The 22,887-nt window shown below is 47.7% G+C and overlaps 1 pseudogene; it reads right to left on the bottom strand.

Moving 5' to 3' along the window:
- Positions 1–831: 831 nt before the first annotated feature.
- Positions 832–22,481, bottom strand: LOC136536659 (uncharacterized; annotated as a pseudogene).
- Positions 22,482–22,887: the final 406 nt, after the last annotated feature.

Here is a 22,887-nt window from a genome sequence, read left to right as displayed (position 1 = left end):
TTCAGATTGTTCAGATGGGCAACACTTCCAAAGCAACCACAGCAGCAAGGCCAGCCGGTCTAATTTGGCAATCGATCACACAAGTTCCCAAGAGATCTGGAATTTCAGCAGCAGCTCAAAACAGAGGGCATCGCTGGTTAGAACGACTAATGATCTGGCTTAGTAAACTCCTCAAGATGGTGTAAACCCGCCATGAGATGCTAGACCTTATAAAATAGTGCCTGCTACTAACATGCACATGCATAAAAAGTAGAAATATTTTGAGAGAAACACCTACTTACAATCACAAAAGTAAAGAAAATGGTAGTAACCAAGTCAAGATGACAAGATGCCATAACTTAACCTTGATATAAAGAGGCACATTTTCTATATATGAGATCAATTGCCTCAATCACAGGCAGGCAAATCAAGATGGCAGTATAAAAGGGTTATATTCTTGTTACGTATATTCTACGGAAAACAAAATTAAATGATAATAACTACTCTCTGCTATGAAGCCGTCTCCCATAGAACTTGGAATTTACTTTCAGCTATTAGTATCTTATTCCCTTATAAATACTTTTCACAGGAGAAAACAAAGTTAAGGATAATCGTCAACCATGTGCTGGGCAGAAGATGAAACAAACAAAATGTGCATTAAAGATCCAGAATAAGTCAAACATAGTTCCTTCCCAAATAACCATAACTGAACCTTGGACTATGACCGGTCAGTGATCACTAGTGGTTATATTGCAGAAATCAGAATTGAGAAAGCCTACGCAGTGGACAGCTGCTAATGAGCATGAGTTGTCGTTCCACTATCCACCTAAACCATAGAATGAGATGCTTAAATTACACTCTAGAGGTCACAATACCAGCACGAGCTGCAGCATAAGCATCTGCAAGGCCAGGAACATGTGACAGTCGAAGAACTTCGATTTGAATGTCTCCTCTCCAATTTTAGCTAATGAGGAAAAACTCATATTGCTATTCAGCAATCCCTTTTCCTGCAGAACCTTCATGCATAATGCCGGGGCACTAACCGCTTCTCAAGGCTCATTGCGAACAGGACATGCCTTTCGACAATGCACCGTGGCTCCATCGCAGCCTCATTGACTAGGAACTCAATATTGCGGAGAAGAATATTGTCAGAGAATCCTAATATTTTTGGCATCTTATACACTGCAGTGGAAACCTCAGGCCGACTCAGAACAAAAGAGTCCTCTTAAAGAACTTAAGCTTGGCAGCAACCTTCTCTTTGGAAATACAGGAAACGGCAGCCACCGCGTGTCTAAACATCGGAGACGTGGAAGGCACCCCAAGTTCTTCTGCCCGCAGCAAAAACTTCTTCACACGTTCCCGGTTGAAGGTAAGCACCCATGGTTTTTCTGAACACAGCTTAGCAATATCTCCAACACCCCACTAACTAAACAAAGCTATGTTAGGCTTGATTACCCTCTCAAGGCTCGCCGTGAGGAGGCCCTTGCTGTTAAAATTACAGGATCATTAGACGTAGATCTAGGGGTGCTGACTTGACTAGAATAGATAAACATGCATTAGAATATGGACTATGAGATCCAAGAGGGAGAGGGGAGCCAAGGTAACGACCATCGGAGGGCTTGGTGGAGCTGGAATCGTCCATCGCGTCGGTAGAGAGGGTGGTGAAGAGGTGGTGCTCCAGTGGCGGTGTAGCGGTGAAGTGGTCCAATGGCGACGGCGTCCCGGTGATGGTGCTTCCCGTCGCTAGCTGCGGCCCTCACTAGATCGGGTTAGGTTTTGTTGGTGGGTGTGGCGGCTCACGGTGAACCTCGTACTGAGAGCCGCCGGCCCACACCTCTCTTTATAGCGCAGTGCGTCGGGGGCCCACCAACCATGTAGGGTTGGGCGCCCCTGATTAGGGCGCGAGGTCAAGGCCCAACTCGGCCATTGGGCCGAGCTGGAGAGATCAACACTAACAATCTCTCCCTTGATCTTATCTTATTACTTAAATTTAACTTACTTTATCTTTTTCCCATTCCACCACAGATCAGTGCATAGAGCGTGCTTCATCGTCACGGTCAGTGCCATTAGATTAACAGCTGCAATGCCCCTCTCTGTTTTGAAACAGATTCTTAACTAGACCCTTATTGTCAAAGAATCATAGGCTTTCCCTTAAACTCATGCCGGCTAAGTGTTCTCTGAACACGTTGGGTGGTAAGGCTTTTGTAAGCGGATCCGCGAGTATCTTTTATGTACTTATGTGCTCAAGACTAATTATATGATCCTGGACTTTGTCTTTCACAATATAATACTTTATGTCAATGTGTTTGGCAACACCACTTGACTTATTGTTGTGAGCATAACATACTGTTGGATTATTATCACAGTATAACTTGAGTGGCTTATGTATGTCGTCTACCACTTTCAACCCAGGCATAAACTTCTTCAGCCAATTCACCTGCCCTATGGCCTCATAACATGCTACAAACTCGGCATACATCATAGACGATGCAGTGACGGTTTACTTGGAGATTTTCTATGATATAGCTCCTCCTACGAGAGTAAATATATATATCCTGACGTGGACTTTCTATCATCTCCCACATAATCTAAATCTGAATACCCCTCTATGTGTAGAGAATCAGATTTCTATACGTTAGCATGGGGCCTTTTGTGCCTTGCAAGTAACACAAAACATTCTTTACCAGTCTCCAGTGTTCTATTCCTAGATTACTCTGATATCTGCCAAGTAACCCGGTAACAAATGCTAAGTCAGGGCGTGTGCACACTTGAGCATACTATAAACTTCCGATAGCTGAAGCATATGGAACCACTTTCATTTGATCGATCTCATATTGGTTCCTAGGACATTGGAATTCCCCAAATCTATCGCCCTTGACTATAGGAGTAGGTGAAGGCTTACAATTTTGCATACTGTATTTCTTTAGAACCTTTTCTAAGTATGTCTTTTGTGATAATCCTAAAACCCCCTTTCTTCTATCTCGGTGAATCTCTATTCCTAGAACGAACGAAGCTTCACCGAGATCTTTCATGTCAAAATTTGAGGACAAGAACTTCTTCGTCTCCAGTAGTAGATTAACATCACTACTACCCTTGATGCCATGCGCATCCCTCGATCGGAGCTCCGCCTAGCGGGCTCCCCCTTCCATGGGGTAATCCCAGGAGCATAGACATACCCGCTCGGACAGATTGATCTGCCCATCACGTTTGGCAGCCGAGTCAACTTCCGCTCAGAGGTCCTCACCTTTGAGGTGGTGGACTTTCCAGGGTCCTACCACGCCATCTTGGGGCGGTCGTGCTACGCAAGATTCATGGCAATCCCCAACTACACCTACCTCAAGCTGAAGATGCTGGGATCAAACAGCATCATCACCATGAGTAGCGCCTTTTTGCACGCCTTCACATGCGACCGCGAGCACTACGAGCTCGCCACTACGGTGGTCAACTCGTTTGAGCTCCCACAGCTCGGGGAATCATCGGCCCTGGCAGTCCCAGACTGCAACAAACCAACTTCCTCGATGGCCTTCCGTCTGCTCAAAGAAACCAAGGCGATGGGAATCGACCCCACCAACCCAACCAAGATGGTTCAGATTAGGACCCAGCTCCCGGCCAAATAGGAATGCGAGCTCGTCGACTTCCTATGGGACAATCGCAATGTCTTTGCATGGCAGCCTTCTGACATGTCGGGGATACCGTGGGAGGTCACCGAGCACGCACTATGCCTTATCCTAGGCTCAAAGCCCGCCAAGCAGCGCCTGCGTTGCTTCGATGATGAGAGGTGCAGGGCCATAGGTGAAGAGATCGCCAAACTCCTGGCAGCCAGATTCATCAGGGAGGTATTCCACTCCAACTGGCTCGCCAATCCTATCCTTGTCAGAAAGAAGACTGGGAAGTGGAGAATGTGCGTTGATTATACTAGACTCAACAAAGCGTGTCCAAAGGATCACTTTCCTTTGCCGTGCATAGACCAGATAGTCGACTCCACCTCGGGTTGCGAGATCCTCTCCTTTCTGGATGCCTACTCAGGCTATCACCAAATCGCGATGAAAGAATCCGATCAGCTCGCAACCTCATTCATTACCCCGTATGGTTCATACTGCTACGTGACCATGCCTTTCAGCCTGAAGAATGCTGGCGCCACCTACCAAAGGTGCATGTAGCAATGCTTCGCCGACCAAATCGACCCGCTCGATCAGCCTGATCAAGCCGAGCGGCCAAAACCAACAATCGCCATCTATGTTGATGACATAGTGGTCAAAACAAACTTGGCCACGACATTCGTGAACCTCCGAAGGTTCAACATCAAGCTGAACCCTAAAAATGTGTTTTCGGGGTTCCGAAGGGGAAGCTGCTTGGATACATCATGTCCGAGCGTGGCATCAAGGCCAACCCTAAAAAGATCATGGCCATCTCCAACATGGGCCCCATACGCAACGTCAAGGGCATACAAAGGCTCACCGGCTGTCTGGCTGCCCTGAGCCGCTTCATCTCCCGACTCGGTGAACGGGGGATGCCACTCTACAAGCTCCTCAAAAGGACGAATGCCTTCATCTGGACTGAAGAAGCCCAGCAGGCTTTCGAAAAGCCTCAAAACGTCCCTAACGTCAGCCCCAATCCTCATCGCTCCCGAATGGGGAGAACCCCTCCTCCTTTACGTCGTGGCAAGCAACCATGTGGTGAGTGCCGCCCTGGTCATCGAAAGGGAGGAGCCAGGACACCAGCTCAAGGTACAATGACCCATATACTTCATCGGAGAGGTACTTACCGACCCCAAGGTCTGGTACCCCTAGGTGCAGCAACTCCTATACGTCGTGCTAATGGTGACCAGGAAGCTCCTACACTACTTCACTGACCATGAAGTTGCGGTCGTCACTTCATACCCACTCGGAGACATCATCCGCAACCACAATGCCGCGGGACGAATCTCCAAGTGGGCACTCGAACTCATGGGCCATGACATCAGATATACCCCCTGCACCGCTATTAAGTCTCAAGCTCTCATGGATTTTGTCGCCGAATGGACGAAGGTCCACCTACCAACCCTGGACATCACCCATGAGTACCGGACATCACCCACTCAGGGGCTGGAGTGGTTCTGATCTCCCCGAATGGGAGTAGGCTCCACTACACCATCCGCCTCCACTTTTCAGCTTCAAACAACACCATGGAATACGAGGCCCTTATCAACGGACTACACATCGCCATCGAGCTCGGTGCTACGCAACTCTACGTTTGTGGTGACTCGAAACTAGTCATTGATCAGGTTATGAAGGAGTCCTCCTGCAAAAGCCCCCTCATGATAGCATACTACCAAGAGGTGTGCAAGCTCGAGGACAAATTCTAGGGGATCGAACTACATCACGTCCCTCGAAGGGACAACGATGCCGCCAATTTCCTTGCAAAACTGGCCGCCAAGCGGGATCCATCCCCGAGCAGGGTCTTCATCAATGACGTCCACAAGCCATCCACCCGCATCCTAGAAAGTCTGATCCAGACATACCTTGACACCCAGCCGGCGCTCAGGGGCTTTGACCCCAACGCCAAGCCAGTGCTTGGGGGCTCCGATCCTAGTACCTCTATGATGATGTCACCCGCGAACGTCGCCGTATTGGCACTAGATCAAACCAACTGGCGAGTGACGCTACTCGCCTGTCTCCTCGAGGAGGTTCTCCCACCCGAAAGGACTGAAGCCCGATGGATCACTCGACACGCCAAGACCTTCGTCGTGCTCGGTGATGAGCTCTACAAATGGAGTCCATCAGGGGTACTCATGAAGTGTATCCCCACCAACCAAGGGAGGCAGCTCCTCCTCGAGGTCCATGCTGGAATTTGCGGGCATCACATGGCCCTAAGGTCGCTGGTCGAAAAAGCCTTTCGCCAAGGTTTTTACTGGCCCACCACGCTACGAGATGCAGAGGAGGTCGTCCGTAGGTGTGAAGGATGCTAGTTCTACGCTCGACAAACCCATTTGCCGGCACAAGAGCTCCAAACCATCCCCATCACCTGGCCATTCGTGGTCTGGGGCCTCGACATGGTAGGACCCCTCAAAAAGGGCCCAGACGGTTTCACTCACCTACTCATAGCAGTCGACAAATTCACCAAGTGGATAGAGGCCAAGCCCATCACCAACATCCGCTTGGAGGAGGCAGTCAAATTCTTCCTCGACATCATCTACCGGTTTGGCATTCCTAACTGTATCATCACTGACCACGAGACTAACTTTAGCGAAAAAAAGTTCCTAGACTTCAGCGATAGATACGGCATCAGGATCAACTAGGCTTTGGTCGGACATCCACGAACTATTAGTCAGGTCGAACGTGCCAATGGCATGGTCCTCCAAGTACTTAAGTCATGCATCTTCGACCGACTCAACAAGTACGCTGGGCGATGGGTTGTAGAGGTCCTAGCGATCCTCTGGAGCCTAAGAATGACCCCAATCTGATCCACGGGATTCACACCCTTCTTCTTGGCCTACGGAGCTAAGGCAGTATTGCCCTCCGATCTCGACCACGGCACACCAAGAGTGAAGGCTTTCGACCGCGACCGAGCCACGAAGGCTCAACAAGACATAGTCAACCTGCTCAAAGAGGCCTGCGAGACGACCATCATCCACTCCACTCGCTACCAACAAACCCTCCGTAGGTCCCACGAGAAGTCGGTGATCTCATACTCTGGAGGACCCAATCGACGAAGGAAAAACACAAGCTCTCTCCACCATGGGAAGGGCCCTATACGGTGACCAAAGTAATCCGACCAGGTGCCTACCGACTGGAGGACAAGAATGGCAATGTTCTCACCAACACTTGGAACATTGAACAACTATGTCGTTTTCCCCCTAAATTTGGTCTAACCACTTTTTAGTTAACATATGCTCCTATAAGAGCGCCTCAGCCCGAACACTTTTAGCTAGGGTCGCTCAGGGGCTCCATAAGGGTACAATATTGAATATCACCCCCTTTCTTTTTACTATCACATGATAAACAACTTTGTCCCTGAACGGAAGCACATTCCATTCCTTTGATTGCCCTACGTGACTCTGTTCTTACTCCCAACCAAACGCACCTCGCCACGACCTACGGTTACAAGCGGCCAAGCCCCGTGGGCCATGCCTAGGCTCTTAACAGCTGTAGCCTACAAAACTAACAGGCAGGTGAGAGAGAGAAAAGGATAAAAATGAAAGTTATGCTAGGATAAAAACAAGGAACGGATATCGTGGTTCTATCACAAAAACAGTACTGATGTATTTATTGATATAAAAAACTGTTCACACGGGGACTCATCCACAAACTCAAACTATTACATTTTCTACTACTACAAATACTACTACGCCCACTCAATGACATCGCCTGAACACCAAAGGAGACACCACGACACATGACGCCGGACATAACCACAACCGCTGGTGCCCCACCCGGTTCCGCTCCCTCAACTTTGGCGAGCGCAACGGGTACCTCAAGGGCGTCGCACCCAAAGATGCTTAGCATAAGAGCATGGAGCTCCTAACCTTCTCATGCAGTCAAGGCAGCTCCTGGGTAGGGGCACTGCTACTAAGGTATGGCCACCGTGGTTGGAAGAGATCTCATCAAACTTTATAAACTGGCCAACCTGAGCAGCTGCAGGCATGGGACCCTCCACCGGCATGATCCTGAGCAACTTCCCCTCTGACAAAACTCACTCGATGAAGATCCATAGGAGAATCCACACACGGCTCCACCCCAAAGACGGCCTCACAGATTAATCTAGCACCACCCACGGCAGTCTCCAGTTCGACATTACGCTCTAGATTTATGAAAGGATCTGTAAGCCCTCCCCCTCGCTCAACCCCTCTCTCACTTAGGAACCGCCACAGCATACAGGCACTCTCGGTGAGAAAGAAGAAGGAGGAGAGGCAATAGTTGGAGAACAGGCAAAGGACTATGATGGAGAGCCCTCTCCCTCCCCCTATTTAAGGAAGAAACATGATAGCCGAAGAAGGGCAAAAGATCAGAGTGCAAAACTCTCCCCCTTCCCCCATTCAATACGAATGGGAAACGATGGGGCACGCCCTGACCGAAGGGATGTGCACTGACTGACGGAACAACACCGGGTCAGACAGAATGCCGCCTGGCGAGATGAAATGTGGCCTGGGTATGGCCCACCACTATCACACGACTGGGCATGAAAACCAAAGCATCACCACATGTAGGCAGCTCTCCGTATCCCTAGGCGGGACTTGGAAAAACCCAAAATGGGATCTCCGCTGGGAGAGACCATCGGGCTTCCCAAGTCGATCGAACGGCTCAGAAAGACACACCGAGACACAGGTAGGAAGCAAAGGGATGCCCCATGTAGGCCATGCCAACTCTGTAATGAACGACAAGCACGGGTCCCGGTCGGACATTTCCGACTGAAGCTCTCTAAACCCTGTCACTCAAGTCATCAAGGTGAACACTACCAACCCCCTCTATTTCCTTATAATCATTTCATACATCCATATGCGCATTCATTCCATATGCCCGTGCCTCCCGGATGATTCGGGCCCTGAACCGCCTGGGGGCTCAGGAACTAAGCATCGCACATGCAGCGAAATGCACCACAATGCTCCGTGTTGCGTCATGAAGCAGCGGTTGCCTCATTTGACATGAGCAACCAACAGAGCCAGGGGAGAAAAATGTAGATGAGCCCCATGCAGCCCTCGCCCAGTCTAGCAGACCGAGTCATCTCAACCTTCTCATTCGATCCTGAACCTCTCGCCAAGCCCATAGAATCTCCATCGATGCGAGACCATTAGGCCACCCAGGTCGGTCTCTGAAATGACCCAGGCATCTACTGGGTTGTAGATAAAGGAGTAGTGGAATGTCACAAGGGGGCTATGTCGACCCCATCATGAACGATGGTCCCGGATTCCTCTCGATCATACCCATTAGCGAACTCACCGAGCACGTCACTCGAGCCCGAGCAATCGGGACAAGCGACAAAACTCAGCCCCTCTGGTTGTGAGGAACCTAGGATGGGGTAACACACACAAGTCACACTGACCCCTACTAAGGCCCAACAGGGCTTGGGGGCTCAAGACACAAAAAGCCTAGGTCTATGACCCCGAACTCGCCCCTTCCGACTACACTCCAAACACCCGGGTCTATGACCCCGATCTTGCCCCATCCGGCTATGCTTCCGACTGCGCTCCAAACACCTAGGTCTGCGACCCTGATCTCACCCCATCCGGCTACACTTTCGACTACGCTCCAAACACCTAGGTCTGCGACCCTGATCTCTCCCCATCTAGCTATGCTTCCGACTGCACTCCAAAGCACCTGGGTCCATGACCCCGATCTCGTCTCACGACTCCAACTCACCCGATCCCACGGCGCGCATCGACGCAAGGATCAGTGAGCTGTCTTGTCCAAATTGACTCCCTTGCTCGATCCCACGGCGCGCATCAATGCCAGGATCAGTGAGCTCTATCGCGTCCAAACTAACTTCCTCGTCCGATCCCATGACGCGCATCGATGCCAGGATCAGTGAAGTTCTATCTCAATCCAATCCCCGTGCCTAACCGCCTCAGCTGCACAACAACGCCTTGGATGACAAAACTCCATCTCAAACTAAGAACATGCACACACGCCCGCTAAACAAACATCCCCTAGATGGTTCTACCCGAACCGCCCTGGGGCTCGGGGGCTACACCCGCGGGTGCGCTCGCGCGCACCCACCGACGAAACAGAAAACCTCCCCCACTGACAACATAGAAAAGCCCCCAAACGGTTCTGCCCAAACCGCCCGAGGGCTCGGGGGCTACACCCATGGGTGCGCTCGCGCGCACCCGTCGGCAAGACAAAAATCCCCTAGACGATTCTGCCTGAATCACCTAGGGGCTCCTATTAGGTTCATAAACCTAGGGTCCCTCGGGGATTGGCTTCCATGCCAAGGCTCGGCCCAAGCAGATAGCATGTAACTCATGGGCCGGCCCAAGAGTCTAAAAACAATAGGCCGGAAGGGCGGTCTAGTCACCGACCAGAAGGTCGGGCCGAAAAGGAACAGCGCCCGCTCGTCGACTACTTCAGCCCACCTCTCCGACCAGAGCAGTCGCTTTGGACTCCAGCCTCCTCCGAACAGCCTCTTCAATCAGAAGGCCTAGCCTAAGCACTACTTCTGACTCTGACCCCACGTCTTCGACCGGGGTTTGCAGGAACCCTGCTCACCGCTCTTCTCCGACTGGCGCGACTAGAGCCGACTAGGGCCACCCGACCGGGGATGCCCGCTCGGAAAGGACCAGGGGACGAACGGAGAAAGCAAGCTAGGGCGCACAAGTCAAACCACGATACTAGGGACCATACCCTGTATGCCTACAGGAACAGTGCTCTACAACCGCCCTAACACAAACAGTATTGTAGGCGCCGACATTTCTCTATACAGTATTGTGGGCGCCGTTAACTCCCATACGGTAAGGCCCCCCACATGCCTCTGGGCATCGATAGTGTTATGGGCGCTGGAATTTACCGTACTAGGTGAACATGGTGAAACTCCTCACATGCCTCTAGGCATCAAACAATATTTGCAGGTACCGACATCTACCATTCCTGAAGAAGGCAACGCAACCTCCCACATGCATATGACATTCTACAATGACATCAACAATGTTGTGGGCACCTACCATTATCTTGTACCCACCGGCATGGGAACAAAGCTTAGTAGCATACGTACCCTCACCCTCTCACTTGTAAAGCCATCCCCTTTATCTATAAAAGGGGATGCGCTCCCTCCAATGAAGGAGAGATCTTTTTAGATTCATTAGATTGACCAAGTTCACTAGTCCACAACCATAGAACCGCCAGGTTCAAACCTCAAGCACACGCTTGAACACCTAGCTCATAGCAGAGCTCCTGTCGCTCTCGGCCCTTCCGACCGAAGCCCGACCGGACCTCTCGTACACCCCATCTTTCTCCCTCTCGTTTGTAACCCCACTGTAGACTTCAAGCACCTGGGCTCAGGAATAAAGTCACCTGGGCTCCAAAGCACCTGGACCAAGTACATCTTTTCTTATAAAAACCTTTAGTGAGGGTTATAAATAAACACTATGGTCATAGCATGAAAGGAATACTCTCTGAGCACACCAGGAGATTTCCACATACAAGAGTCAGCTCTATGTATCCTCCGATCACCTGCAACAGGGGGAATAAAACCCTGAGTTCTCGATTGTACTCAACAAGACTTACCCGATAGGAGGAAAATAAAAGGCTCTAAGGATATGCAAGGCTTATTTGGCTTATGGGGTATTGCATCTGTGAAAGCATTACTAATAGTGTATCCTTATGTTCCAAGTTTTATTAGCAGTCATCATTAGTTCATTAACTAATCATTCTATGTAAGCACCAATGCTACCTTTAAGCAGGTGGTAAGCAATCAGAAACATTTTACCATCTTTCATATTTCAGCTCTTACTATGGTGCTAGACCATAGCCATGTCGGTACCGTCCCACAGAAATAGCAATTTATGAATCAATGTATCCCAGCTGGGTACCCCAAAACACACGCCGTGCTTGTACCCTAGGCACAAACGAGACCAACCCATTCTACTCCTATCGAGGGGTCCAGGTCCCCGTCCAAACTTGGACTCCAAGCCCCCACACTTGTGACCTGGTCTCAGTATGGTGCTTAGACCTCTACCTTTTCCTGCCTCCAATTAGTCAGTCCGAAAAGAGTCAGAACCCATGACAAGAGCGTAACAAGCCTTCCTACTACCATAAGCAAGTATATGCTCAGGATAATAAGTCTGTGACCTGACTACCATCCACAGCAACGGACGGTCCTCAATCGACACAGGCGGAACAAGTGCAATCCAAGCCTCGCTCGAATGCCTAACCAGGTCCAGATCCAAAGTACCATTCCGCCCGATCTCCAATTATCATCCTGATATATATATATATATATCCATGTGATAGTAATATGATAATAACAATAATATCTTTTCTATCTCTCACGAGTGATAGGTAATCACTCGACTTCTACCGGATCCTATAGCATAGCATTCTACACGATCCTGATATACTAGTAGGACTCATAGGATAAGGATATATATATGCAAGTGGTTTTCATTCAACTCCTTAAAACTTAATGCACAAGCATAAAATAAATGTGCAGAATATTAGGGGTTATGCATTGAGGCTTGCCTAGGTAAGATATAACCAAAAGTTAGCATTCCCTCATGGTGACATGATCATCAAGACACCATCTTTTCCGCTACTTCGATCATCTCCACGGTTCATCGTTATTCCTATTATGATATACGTGGATGAAACGCAGAGACACAATTAATCAATGGTAACTGCAACTCTAAAATACGATTATGCTTCACAAGCTAGCTTTAATGACTAACATACTAGTCTACATATCCAAGCCATCAAGTAAGGCTTTGTCTCCAGAAAAATGTTTTAATTCTAAAATCCCAAGGTATTTCAACATTTTATTGATTAAACATATATTTTTGAACTAGGGCTCATTTAGCTACCTTAGCAAATTAATTATTATGGAGCTACAAAAATTACAGTGATCACCTAATAATGTTAGGAATTTACTGAAAAATTTCAGAGCCAACACTATCACCAATTTATAACAAAAATTCCTACAAGTTTATATCTTAACAATATTAAGCACCTCAAATTAATTAGATCACTTCTGAAAATATTATAAAACTATGTAAACAAAATATACTAGTAGATAGATCACAATTTTAGGAATCTAACAAAATTGGTTTCATAATTTTCGGTCAACTACAGAATTTTATATTTAATTTACAAGTTCACCTTAGAAACTAAATTAGAAAAAGGCATTAGAAAAAAAGGAAAGGGCCGGCAGCAACCCTTTCAGGCCCGGCAGCCTAGGGCGGCGTGGTTGCGGGCGCATCGCGGTGGCCTAGTATGGCCCAAGGCCGGGGGCGCCCCGCGCGCGTTGGCCATTTTGCAGAAAGGCCCCTGAGCTTTCATAGATTAATACGACTACTATGCGCACTATTCCTACCGTCAGTAACTTTACAACCAAACCTTCGGATGTTTTTGTCTTTACCACGGGGAGGTCCTTGGGATCCCCGTGCGCATCGGCGCGGCGACCGATGGCACAAGGTGGTTACGCCGGGCAAACTAGGCTTGCTACGACGACATTAAGGGATCGACCACCATCTACATCTAAACGCGCAAGGATGGGTGGCGGTTAGAGACTCGGAGGTGCACTATCACAGGCTACAGCAGCAAGTGGCTATCCATGGCGGTGGCGCGACTGTTCCAGTGATCCTACGTATGCTTGGCAGAGCAGAAGTGATAGATAAGCATCAGTGGCTCACCGTGTTGTATGCCCTACTCATGGTTAAAGCAGGGAGCATTACGATGGTTTGGCCATGTGCGACCAAGCAAGGCGGCAATGCTCTGCGATGGACACCGGCGCGTCACCCCACCGATGATGAGCACCCTGGCCAAAATAACACGAGCAACAGATGGAGGGAGTCAAGGCGAACTCAGGGTTATGAGCAATTGAACTGTTACCACTCCTACAGGCCTTACCCCTAACCCTCTGGTCACGACGGCGCACAAAATTGATCATTGACAGATCACGGCTGGGATCGATGAGAATGCGTCACCTAGCTAACTTGCTAAGCTACCCACAGATGCGAGGAATTGGACTAGGAAGCCTTGGGCTGGTGATTAAGAAAGGGAGAGGGAGAGCGGTGCACTACCACCGCCAAATCGTGGGAAGCGGCCCCAGCAGAGATGGCCCTGCCACTACTCGATGAGGCACGACAGCGTGGGGATATGACTGCTCGAGTGAAGGACAGGCGGCACGTCGGTTAGCACTTGGACGGAGCCATTGAAGGTGTGCCCACATGCGGCCACACGCATGCAGCAGGATGGCGTTGCGATGCAATAAACTATGTAAGACATCGAGCTCGGGCTCGATAAGTGGGTTGTGCGGATGAGGGCGAGCGCGGCAGTAACCAAAACAATAGGAGGACAAGGCATAGCCCTGTAGGTGTGCTTTTACAGTACCACGATTGGTAGCATCCCACGCACGGTGGAGAGCGGCTACGGCCATGCCTGGCCTGTGTGGGCAGCCGACGACACTCGGCTGGTTAGCGGGACAGCGATTGCGGCCACAGGGTACGTCAGCCAATGCATGGCCGACTGCAGTGCAGGTAGCCCATGATGATATGACACCAGACATGGTGACCGTGTCCCCTAGCCTGAACTGCTGAACCATGTGCGAAGCACGAATTTTAAAGCATCAAAACCAACCGCTTAGAGCCCAGTGGAGATTAAAGCAAGAGTTCAAGATTCTAGTAGCCACTAAGTGCTTCCTGTCCGAGCAACAATCATGGCTAGGGAGTGAGCATTGAGGGAGATAGAGAGGTGCCAACAGGAGCTCGTCGCGTATAACACCAGTTCCTGACCGAAGCCCGAAACAAACGACAACTCCAACTCATCCATGGACTTCACCATGCTAAAGTAATCACTTCGATGCAATCAACAATACCAAAACATGCAGCTAGTGTTTAAACATTTTAGCTAGAATTTAAATGTGAAGATAGCATTGTCTTACTACTTTTCCCATACTTAGAAAAGTTAGGGTTCAATTCAAACTAACAACCATTAACACTTTTGTTACAATTTTTAAAAGGCCTAAACCCTATTAACAGCTACCAACAAGTATTTCATGCAATAGTCCATACCTTATACTAACCCATAGGAGCAACATATTTAAGCACCATTTAACTATTTTGCTCAATATAATTCGCTAAAAATGGTATTTTACACAATAGTTCAAGTGTTTGCCGACTTAACAAAAAGAGCTTATCTTAACGTCAAATTTGATTTTTGAGCTCCCAAAACACTAGTTAACAACATCTATTTCCCAAAAGTTAAAGTTGCATTTCCATCTACTAAACTTATACTTCTATTTTTATTTAAGTACTTAATACAAGTTATGTTTGATCCTTGTTCATAGAAATTGTTTTTCGCCTCACATGCATTATAAATTTTTAAAACCCGAAAACTTATTAGGCTAATCCTTTTCAGACCTAAATCTTGGTGCTAAGTAAGCTCGTAATACCAGGGGTGTTACATTCTTCACATTCATAGACTTCATAGTCACCAGAAATGATTGGTTTCCTGACTCTTTGAGACCTTCTAGGGGCCTCATTAGTTGATGCTTGTTCTATATGAGGCTGTTGTTGCTCTTCCTCATGTGTGACAACAGGTTCTACAGGATACTGAAGGACAGGTTCCTCATGTTTATTCTTTGTCGCCACAGGAGAACTAACAACAGGTGCTGTTACTACAATGTCTTGCATTGTTGGTGTAGCAACAACAGGTAGCGTGAAGAATAGCTCCTGAACCATTGGAGTAGGCACATGTACCCGCTTCTCCTCTAGGTTAATTTCTCGCACTACCGTGCTCCCCCTGACCATATCATCCTTCAAGAACACAATGTGTCTTGTTTCTACAAACTTTGTATGTCTATCAGGACAATAGAAGCGATAACCTTTTGACTTTTTTGGATAACCAATGAAATGGCAACTGACTATCTTGGAGTCTAGCTTTCCTATGTTTGGGTTAAAGACTTTAGCCTCAGCTGGACAACCCCACACATGTAAATTGTTAAGTGAGGATTCCTTTCCTGTCCACAACTCATATGGTGTTTTGGGCACCGACTTGCTTGGCACTCGATTAAGAATATGAATGGTGGTTTTTAATGCCTCCATCCGTAAACTTATCGGTAGAGTAGAGTAACTTATCATACTTCTCACCATATCCATTAAGGTACGGTTGCGTCTTTCAGCTACTCCATTCTGCTGAGGCTTGCCCGGTGTAGAGTACTAGGCAACTATGCCATTTTCCTATAAAAACATTGCAAAAGGTCCAAAAACATGGCCATATAGGGTGTGTCGACTGTAGTACTCCCCCCATGGTCGAATCTTACTATCTTAATCTTTAAATTGTGCTGATTTTCTACTTTAGTCTTAAATATCTTAAATTTATCCAATGCTTCTGATCTTTCCTTAATTGGATAAATATAGCCATAACGAGAATAATCATCTGCGAATGTTATAAATGAATCATAACCATCAACACTCTTCACAGGAAAAGGACCATAGATGTCTGTGTGAATTATTTCTAAAATTCCTACGCTTCATTTGGCATATTTCTTTATTTTCTTAATATACTTTCCTTTTATGCAATCAATGCAATGTTCTAAATCTGAAAATTCTAATGGCGGAAGAATTGATTTCTTAATCAATCACTCTATTCTCCCCCTTGAAATATGGCCTAGATGATAGTGCCATAATTTCGATGATACATCATGAACTCTCTTCCGCTTATTTCTTACATTCATAGACGAGGTGGCATTCTCATTCTTAGTGCTCACAACATACACATTCTCAGAAAGTGATAACAAATAAAGCTTGTCTTGTCGGAAGGCAAGACCAACACACTTATTATTAAACACAATCTGACATTTTGCCATTACCAAAATGGCAATCATATCCATCATCGTCTGGACGTGAAACACTTATCAAATTTCTACGCAAAGAGGTACATAAAGGGCATCTGAAAGCTAAAGTACAAAACCATCATCTAATTTTAGAGAGAGATCTCCAATGGCTTCAACTTTAGCTTCAACTCCATTTGCTACTTTAATTCTTCTTTCTCTTCTTTGCAGGGTCCTTCTCGTATGGAATCCCTGTAATGAATTTGCAACATGAATAGCTGCACCTGAGTCAATCCACCAAGTAGATTTTGCATAACTTCAATACAAGGACTCATCTATGAATGTAATAATGTGCTCACCTCTCTTTAAAAGGCTCTTCAGGAAATCAGGACAGTCCTTCTGGTAATGTCCATGCTTCTTGCACCATTTGCATTGATCCTTGTCAACTTGGACATTGTTGTTCTTCTGATGGTGATCATTCTGAGGGACTTTCCCTTGAGGTTTGGCATTCTTGTTAAAGTTCTTCTTTTTATAGTCCTTCACATGGTTAGCAGAGTCACCATGTGAGCTTTTAAGCCTCTCCTCTTCTTGCACACACATGACAATGAGCTTCTCAATGTCCCATTTATCGGGCTACATGTTGTAATTAACAACAAAAGTTTCATACTCTTTAGGCAAAGAAGCAAAAACCAAATGAATCAGGAACTCATCTTTGAGCCCCAAATCCATTGGCTTGAGCTTTGATGCCGTGTTGCTCATCTTCAATATGTGTTCTCTTATCCCTCCACTAGAGTATTTCTCATTGAATAACTTCTTGATCAGGGTGCTTGCATAAGCCTTTGAAGAAACAGTAAACTGGCTATCCACTTTCTTGAGATACTTGATGGCGGTGTCACAATCTAGGATTGATCCCCTTATTGCATCTAAAATAGTGGACTTAGCCACCATCAAGCACTTGCTATTCGAAATGTCCCACTTCTTACTATCAAGATCATATTTTATTCTCACTTCTGTATGATCTCGCTACCGAGCAGTGAAATCAGCATCCGTTTCATTCTCTGCCCTCACCGGGTCCACTGGCTCAGTAGGACATGGAGAGGTAAGCGCAAGTGCCAACTCATACTTCTCTCGCCATACGCGATAGTTGCCCCCTTCAAGAGGTGGAATGTGCGAGATGAATGCCACTGGGTTGAGTCCTGAAAACATCATCAGAGAAAGTGAGAAAACATGACATAATAATTGCATGGCTTAATTTAATGTTGGTCAAAATTAAAACATACAATGTGCTTCTACATTAACTCTATATCACCGTTGGGCAGAAATAGAACCAATGCATAGAACTCATAAATAAAAAATTATAACATTGCTATCATCAACTTTGGTCAGAAAATAGCAATATCATAAATACAACATTCTTCAACATTAATTTTATATCACCGTTGGACAGAAATGGAATTAATGCATGGAAAACAACTCATGAATAAACTTATAATATTGTTATCATCAACATTAGTCAGAAAATAACAATGCCATAATTTAACTTAAACAAACATGACTACTCCTCTAATTAAAATTTTCTGTTGGTTCCAATTTAATTAGGGGATAAAACATTAACGTAGCAGCAAAAACATGAAAAATACTGTATTTTTCCAGAAGCATTTTTGAGTACTTATCTGCTCTCTAAAATTGAACATGTTGGTGCAAATTTATAGAGATAAAAACTAGATTAAAACATATTGTCAAAATGCTACTGAAAAATAGAAAAAACTTAAAACTGTCGTCAATTGTTCATTCGGCCCAGCCTGGAAAGTGAGGCCTGTGGCCCATCAGGTGCTCGCGCGCGCCTCTACTCTCCGCGCCCTTGCTGTAACCTAGGCCTAGGCCGGGAAAGATGTTCCCCGCCTGGGCCAAAAGCCGGCTCGGCCGCCCGGAGCCGTCCATCTGGATCGAACGGCTCCCCAGAGTCCTCGCCCGATCAAAACCGTGGCCGGCTTCCTCCCCCAGAACCCTAGGTCTCATTTCTTCTCCTCCTTTTTTCTCTCTGCGTGGCGACGCAACAGCGGCGACAGCCCGAGGCTGCCGAAGTAGAGAAGGCCGGCGCAGCCGCAGCCCCCCTCGCCGACGCGCGCGTTCGCCCATGGGTGAAAACGCCATCGTCGAGTGGGCTTGTAGTGGCACCCTCAGCCAGGGCTCGCGTGCACGACGACGAGCGCGGCTTGACCATCTTCCCACATGCCGGCGAGGCGGCGGCGGGTCCTTCTTCCCACCCGTGGCGGTGTCGACGGTGGTGAAGAAACCAGGTAGGTCCTCTCCTTCTCCGTCCGTTCCCCTTCTAGGGTTAGGATTAGGGTTAGGGTGATTCAGCTCGATTCATTTCTTTCGATTCATCTCTTTCTATTTTCTCTTGGATTTCTACTCCAAAATCTAGATCTACATGCTAGGGTAGGCGACTGATACCATTGTTAAAATTACAGGATAATTAGATGTAGATCTAGGGGTGCTGACTTGACTAGAATAGGATAAACATGCCCTAGAACATGGACTATGAGATCCATGAGGGAGAGGGGAGCAGGGTACTGACCATCAGAGGGCTTGGTGGAGCTAGAACTGTCTATCATGTCGGTAGAGAGCACAGTGAAGAGGTGTCGCTCCAATGGCGGTGTAGAGGTGAAGTCCAACGGCGATGGAGTCCCGGTGATGGTGCTTCCCGTCACTAGCTGCGCCCCTCACTAGAACGGGTTAGGTTTTGTCGGTGGGTGTGGCGGCTCACAGTGAACCTCGTACTGAGAGCCACCGGCCCCCCACCTCTCTTTATAGCATAGTGCGACAGGGGCCCACCAACCATGTAGGGTTGGGTGCAACTCGGCCGTTGGGCCGAGCTGGAGAGATCAACACTAACACTTGCACCTCTTTGCGGCCACCAGGACCTGCTCAAACGAGCCATAGAAGGAGATGAAGAACTCGAGCTTTGGAACGATGTCGCCCTTGTGGAGAGCGAGTGAGCCAACCAAGAGAAAACCAGCTATCTGGGGAGTAGATAGACCAACCCGGTTGCGGAGAGCAACAAGGCGGGGGGCGATGTTCTTCACGGAAGCACGGAGGAGCAATGGGTCCATGGAGACGGCGGCAGCGATGTCGGCGCGGGAGAGGCCAGAGCCTGGGAGCAGGGCGAGGATGGCATCGGGGTTGGAAGCGGAGATGAGGTGACAGTAGGAGAGCTCATCTAATGGTCTCTTGGATGCTCTGGATAATTCGTGGAACGCCTTCTTTGACACCTCGTCGGCTTGGGCTGGGGCGAGGCCGCAAGACGCGATGAGGTAGTCCTTGAGGGAGAAGGGCACAGGGGAGGTGGAGGGGGAGATGGAGAGGAGGCGGCACACATGGGGGTGGATTGGGAAGGGTAGCGGTGATGCGGTGCAGAGCAAAGGGAGGAGGTAATTTCGTAGGCATAGCTTGGCGGCGGCGGAGGGGAGGGCAGGCTCTTAGGCTGGCCGGCGTCGGCCGACCGTCGTCCGCGAGAGCAAGCAGCAGGGAATGAAAGATGGATGAGCGTGCCTTCTACTTATATCCTGCTGGATGAGGTGGCCAGGGCCCAGAGGCAGAGCCACGGAGAGGCTGCGGCAGCCTTGGCACCGCCGCCTGGCCTCATTCTGTCGCGCGCGCACAGCCCCTGCCGCACCCTTGCCTGCCCGGTGGCCAGCGTGGTTGCTGGTCGCCCGCGCCGCCCTTTGGCTCGATTTGTATGCGCCGCTAGGATTTGTGGTAGGGGAGCGTCACCGGAGCGAAGAAGGGCGTCGCCGCTCTGTTTGGCGACACGAGAGAGGGAGGCGAGCTGCCGAGCTGGCTCCCCTGGCCGTACTATTGGGATGGGACCCTGTTCTCTACAGGATTACAGGAAAGATCCCGTATTTGGTCAGCCAACTCAATTGCCCATGAACCACTTCCAAGGCCATACGCTGAGCTTGTGCTGGTCTGTGCGATTTCAGCCTAAGTTACCGGCCCTGGCGCTGGAGGAAGAGCCCATATTTGCTCTTAATTTCTCCGTGATTTTCTTTATCCCGTCATTCATTTTTCTTTTTGTTTCCTCTACATAGTCGTATCACGTTATTTATTCTGGATATATATATATATATATATATATATATATATATATATATATATATAGTTATTTCACTTTGATTTTTTCTTAAAATAGTACCCCCTTGGTAAGTGTGCATGATGCGCTATGGACAAGCATTGCAGCAGCCTGTTCGCTTGCTCGTAAACGATCGTAAATTTTCAGCCAGGAACAGTGTTTTTCTCTCACACCAAACCAGCCAGCAGTAAATAATCCACGATCGTTTACGGCCTCCCGAACAGGCTGCAGAACATTGTAAAGCTAAAATGCTTATGCTACAATTCTAAAAAAAATACTTATGCTACATGAAACATTTGAAGTCAATGGTTCTACCTATTAGTGCCTTTGAATTACCCATTCTTGACCATGTTTCTGTTTGGCTAAGTTTTGTTTGATTATCCTGACATTCATCATGAAGTCATGTCCATTTATGATTTTCCCGTTTTTTATTTTGTTTCTAATGTAAGCAATCAACCTGATGAGATATATGGATCATAGATATAGTGTTTGCCTTATATGTCGATGAATCTTTGATGGAGGAAACAAGAAATAGATACCTTTGGATATTCGATATGTCTTTTCACATACATACATGTGACGGGAGAAATTAGTGGGGACACATACATATTTCAGTATCTGAGATAGGGGAGCGCCTCACATGTTATTTACTAATGAAAATACCACGTGGGAGTGTGTAAAGTGACTTGTGGAACATGGGTATTAATAATTGCATGACATGTCATATTTTGGGATTAAAGCCCTTCAAGAGGACGAACAGATATGCATGGTAGAAACTAGAGATTCTGATGAAACATGAATTGGCCCATATGTTTAAATACCACCAAGTTTGGATTGATTTCCATCTTTTTCCACACACTCTCTCATGTTGTGTTAGTTGTTTTGTGTTCCGCTCACTTTCCCTCTCTAATCCGGTTTACCAACTAAACGATTTCATAAAGTGATCCCGATTCATCATCAGAAACATTTCTTGAGAGAATCTGGATCCAAAACGTTTCTGCGAGAATCTGGAGCCATACCAAACTCGCACCCTAAGTTATGATGTGATCATGATCACCAAGTGTGGCCTAACTGTGTTGATAGTATACGTATTCCCTTCGTTCTCGCTTCCCGAGAAGTTAAACATACTCAACTTTGACCAAATATATAAAAAAACATTGTATTTATGTCATATGATTAATATCATTAGATAGACCGTTGAATATATTTTATAAACTCATTTGGAGATATAAATGTTGTAAATATTTTCTATAAATCTAATCAAATTTGAGAAAGTTTGACTGATACATATACTGTAGCGACAGTTAAATATGGGCAGAGTGAGGGGGAGTACACTCTGGGTAAATGCAAATTCATGGATGCATGTGGACGTCCATGCATGACTCGTGTGGTGCATGTATACTATTAAAGAGGGAGAGGGTGTACTCCGTAAATGCGTGCTTGGTTACGTCGTCTCCTCGTGCCCTCGTATGGCTGCTGCATGCATGGATGCAGGCACTACTAGCGAGGCATGCACGACGCAAACCTCTCATTTACCGCCATACTTGTCTTTATCGAGAAGATCGTCGAGGACCTTATCGTCGAGGCACTCGAGCTCGATCCCTTCACCGTTCCAGCGGCCCACCCCCCTGGACGAGGCAGAGGCCGGTGCAGAAAAAGAATTACCGGCGACGACCCTGCCGGCCTCGCCGGGGAAGTTGAGCACAGCGGTGGCGCCGCGCTGCGCATACGCCGCGCGGTCATACGCGCGAGCGGCCTCCTCGGCCGTGTCGAATGTGCCAAGCCAAACCCGGGCGCCGCCACGCTCCGGGTCACGGATCTCGGCAGCGAACTTGCCCCACGGGCGCTTACGGACGCCGCGGTACTTGGTGCCACTGCCACCGCCGGTGTCCGTGTCCTTGCCGTCCTCCATCCCCTTGTTGAGGACGAGCGTCGAGCGTGGCAGTGATCGAGCAAGTGTATAGCTAGCCAACTTTCTCTGCATGTGGCTTGAAGGACGCACACAACTATTTATAGAGGCCGCGCATATAGGTATATTATTAGGATCAGCATATACACCGCATGTATTTTTACTTGTTGCTTGTATGCTGCACACACAGAACCTACGTAAGTAGACGTGCGGTCTCGCTGAGTTCATTCATCTAGTAATAATAATATAAATAAATTACTACTGTATAAAACTAGAGGGAGAGTGGATAGAGTAATAGAATGAACTGTGGGCTACGCTGTTTCAAAAAAAAAAAAAAACTGTGGGCTACGCAATGTACGATATGGGCGGGATTGTTTTCCAAGAGAAGCATGGTAGGAAGGTGGTCCTT

The sequence above is a fragment of the Miscanthus floridulus genome, chromosome 2 (assembly GCF_019320115.1).
Source record: "Miscanthus floridulus cultivar M001 chromosome 2, ASM1932011v1, whole genome shotgun sequence".
Taxonomy (NCBI): domain Eukaryota; kingdom Viridiplantae; phylum Streptophyta; class Magnoliopsida; order Poales; family Poaceae; genus Miscanthus; species Miscanthus floridulus.
Note: the sequence above shows the minus strand (reverse complement) of the source record. Positions and strands in the feature narration are given on the sequence as shown.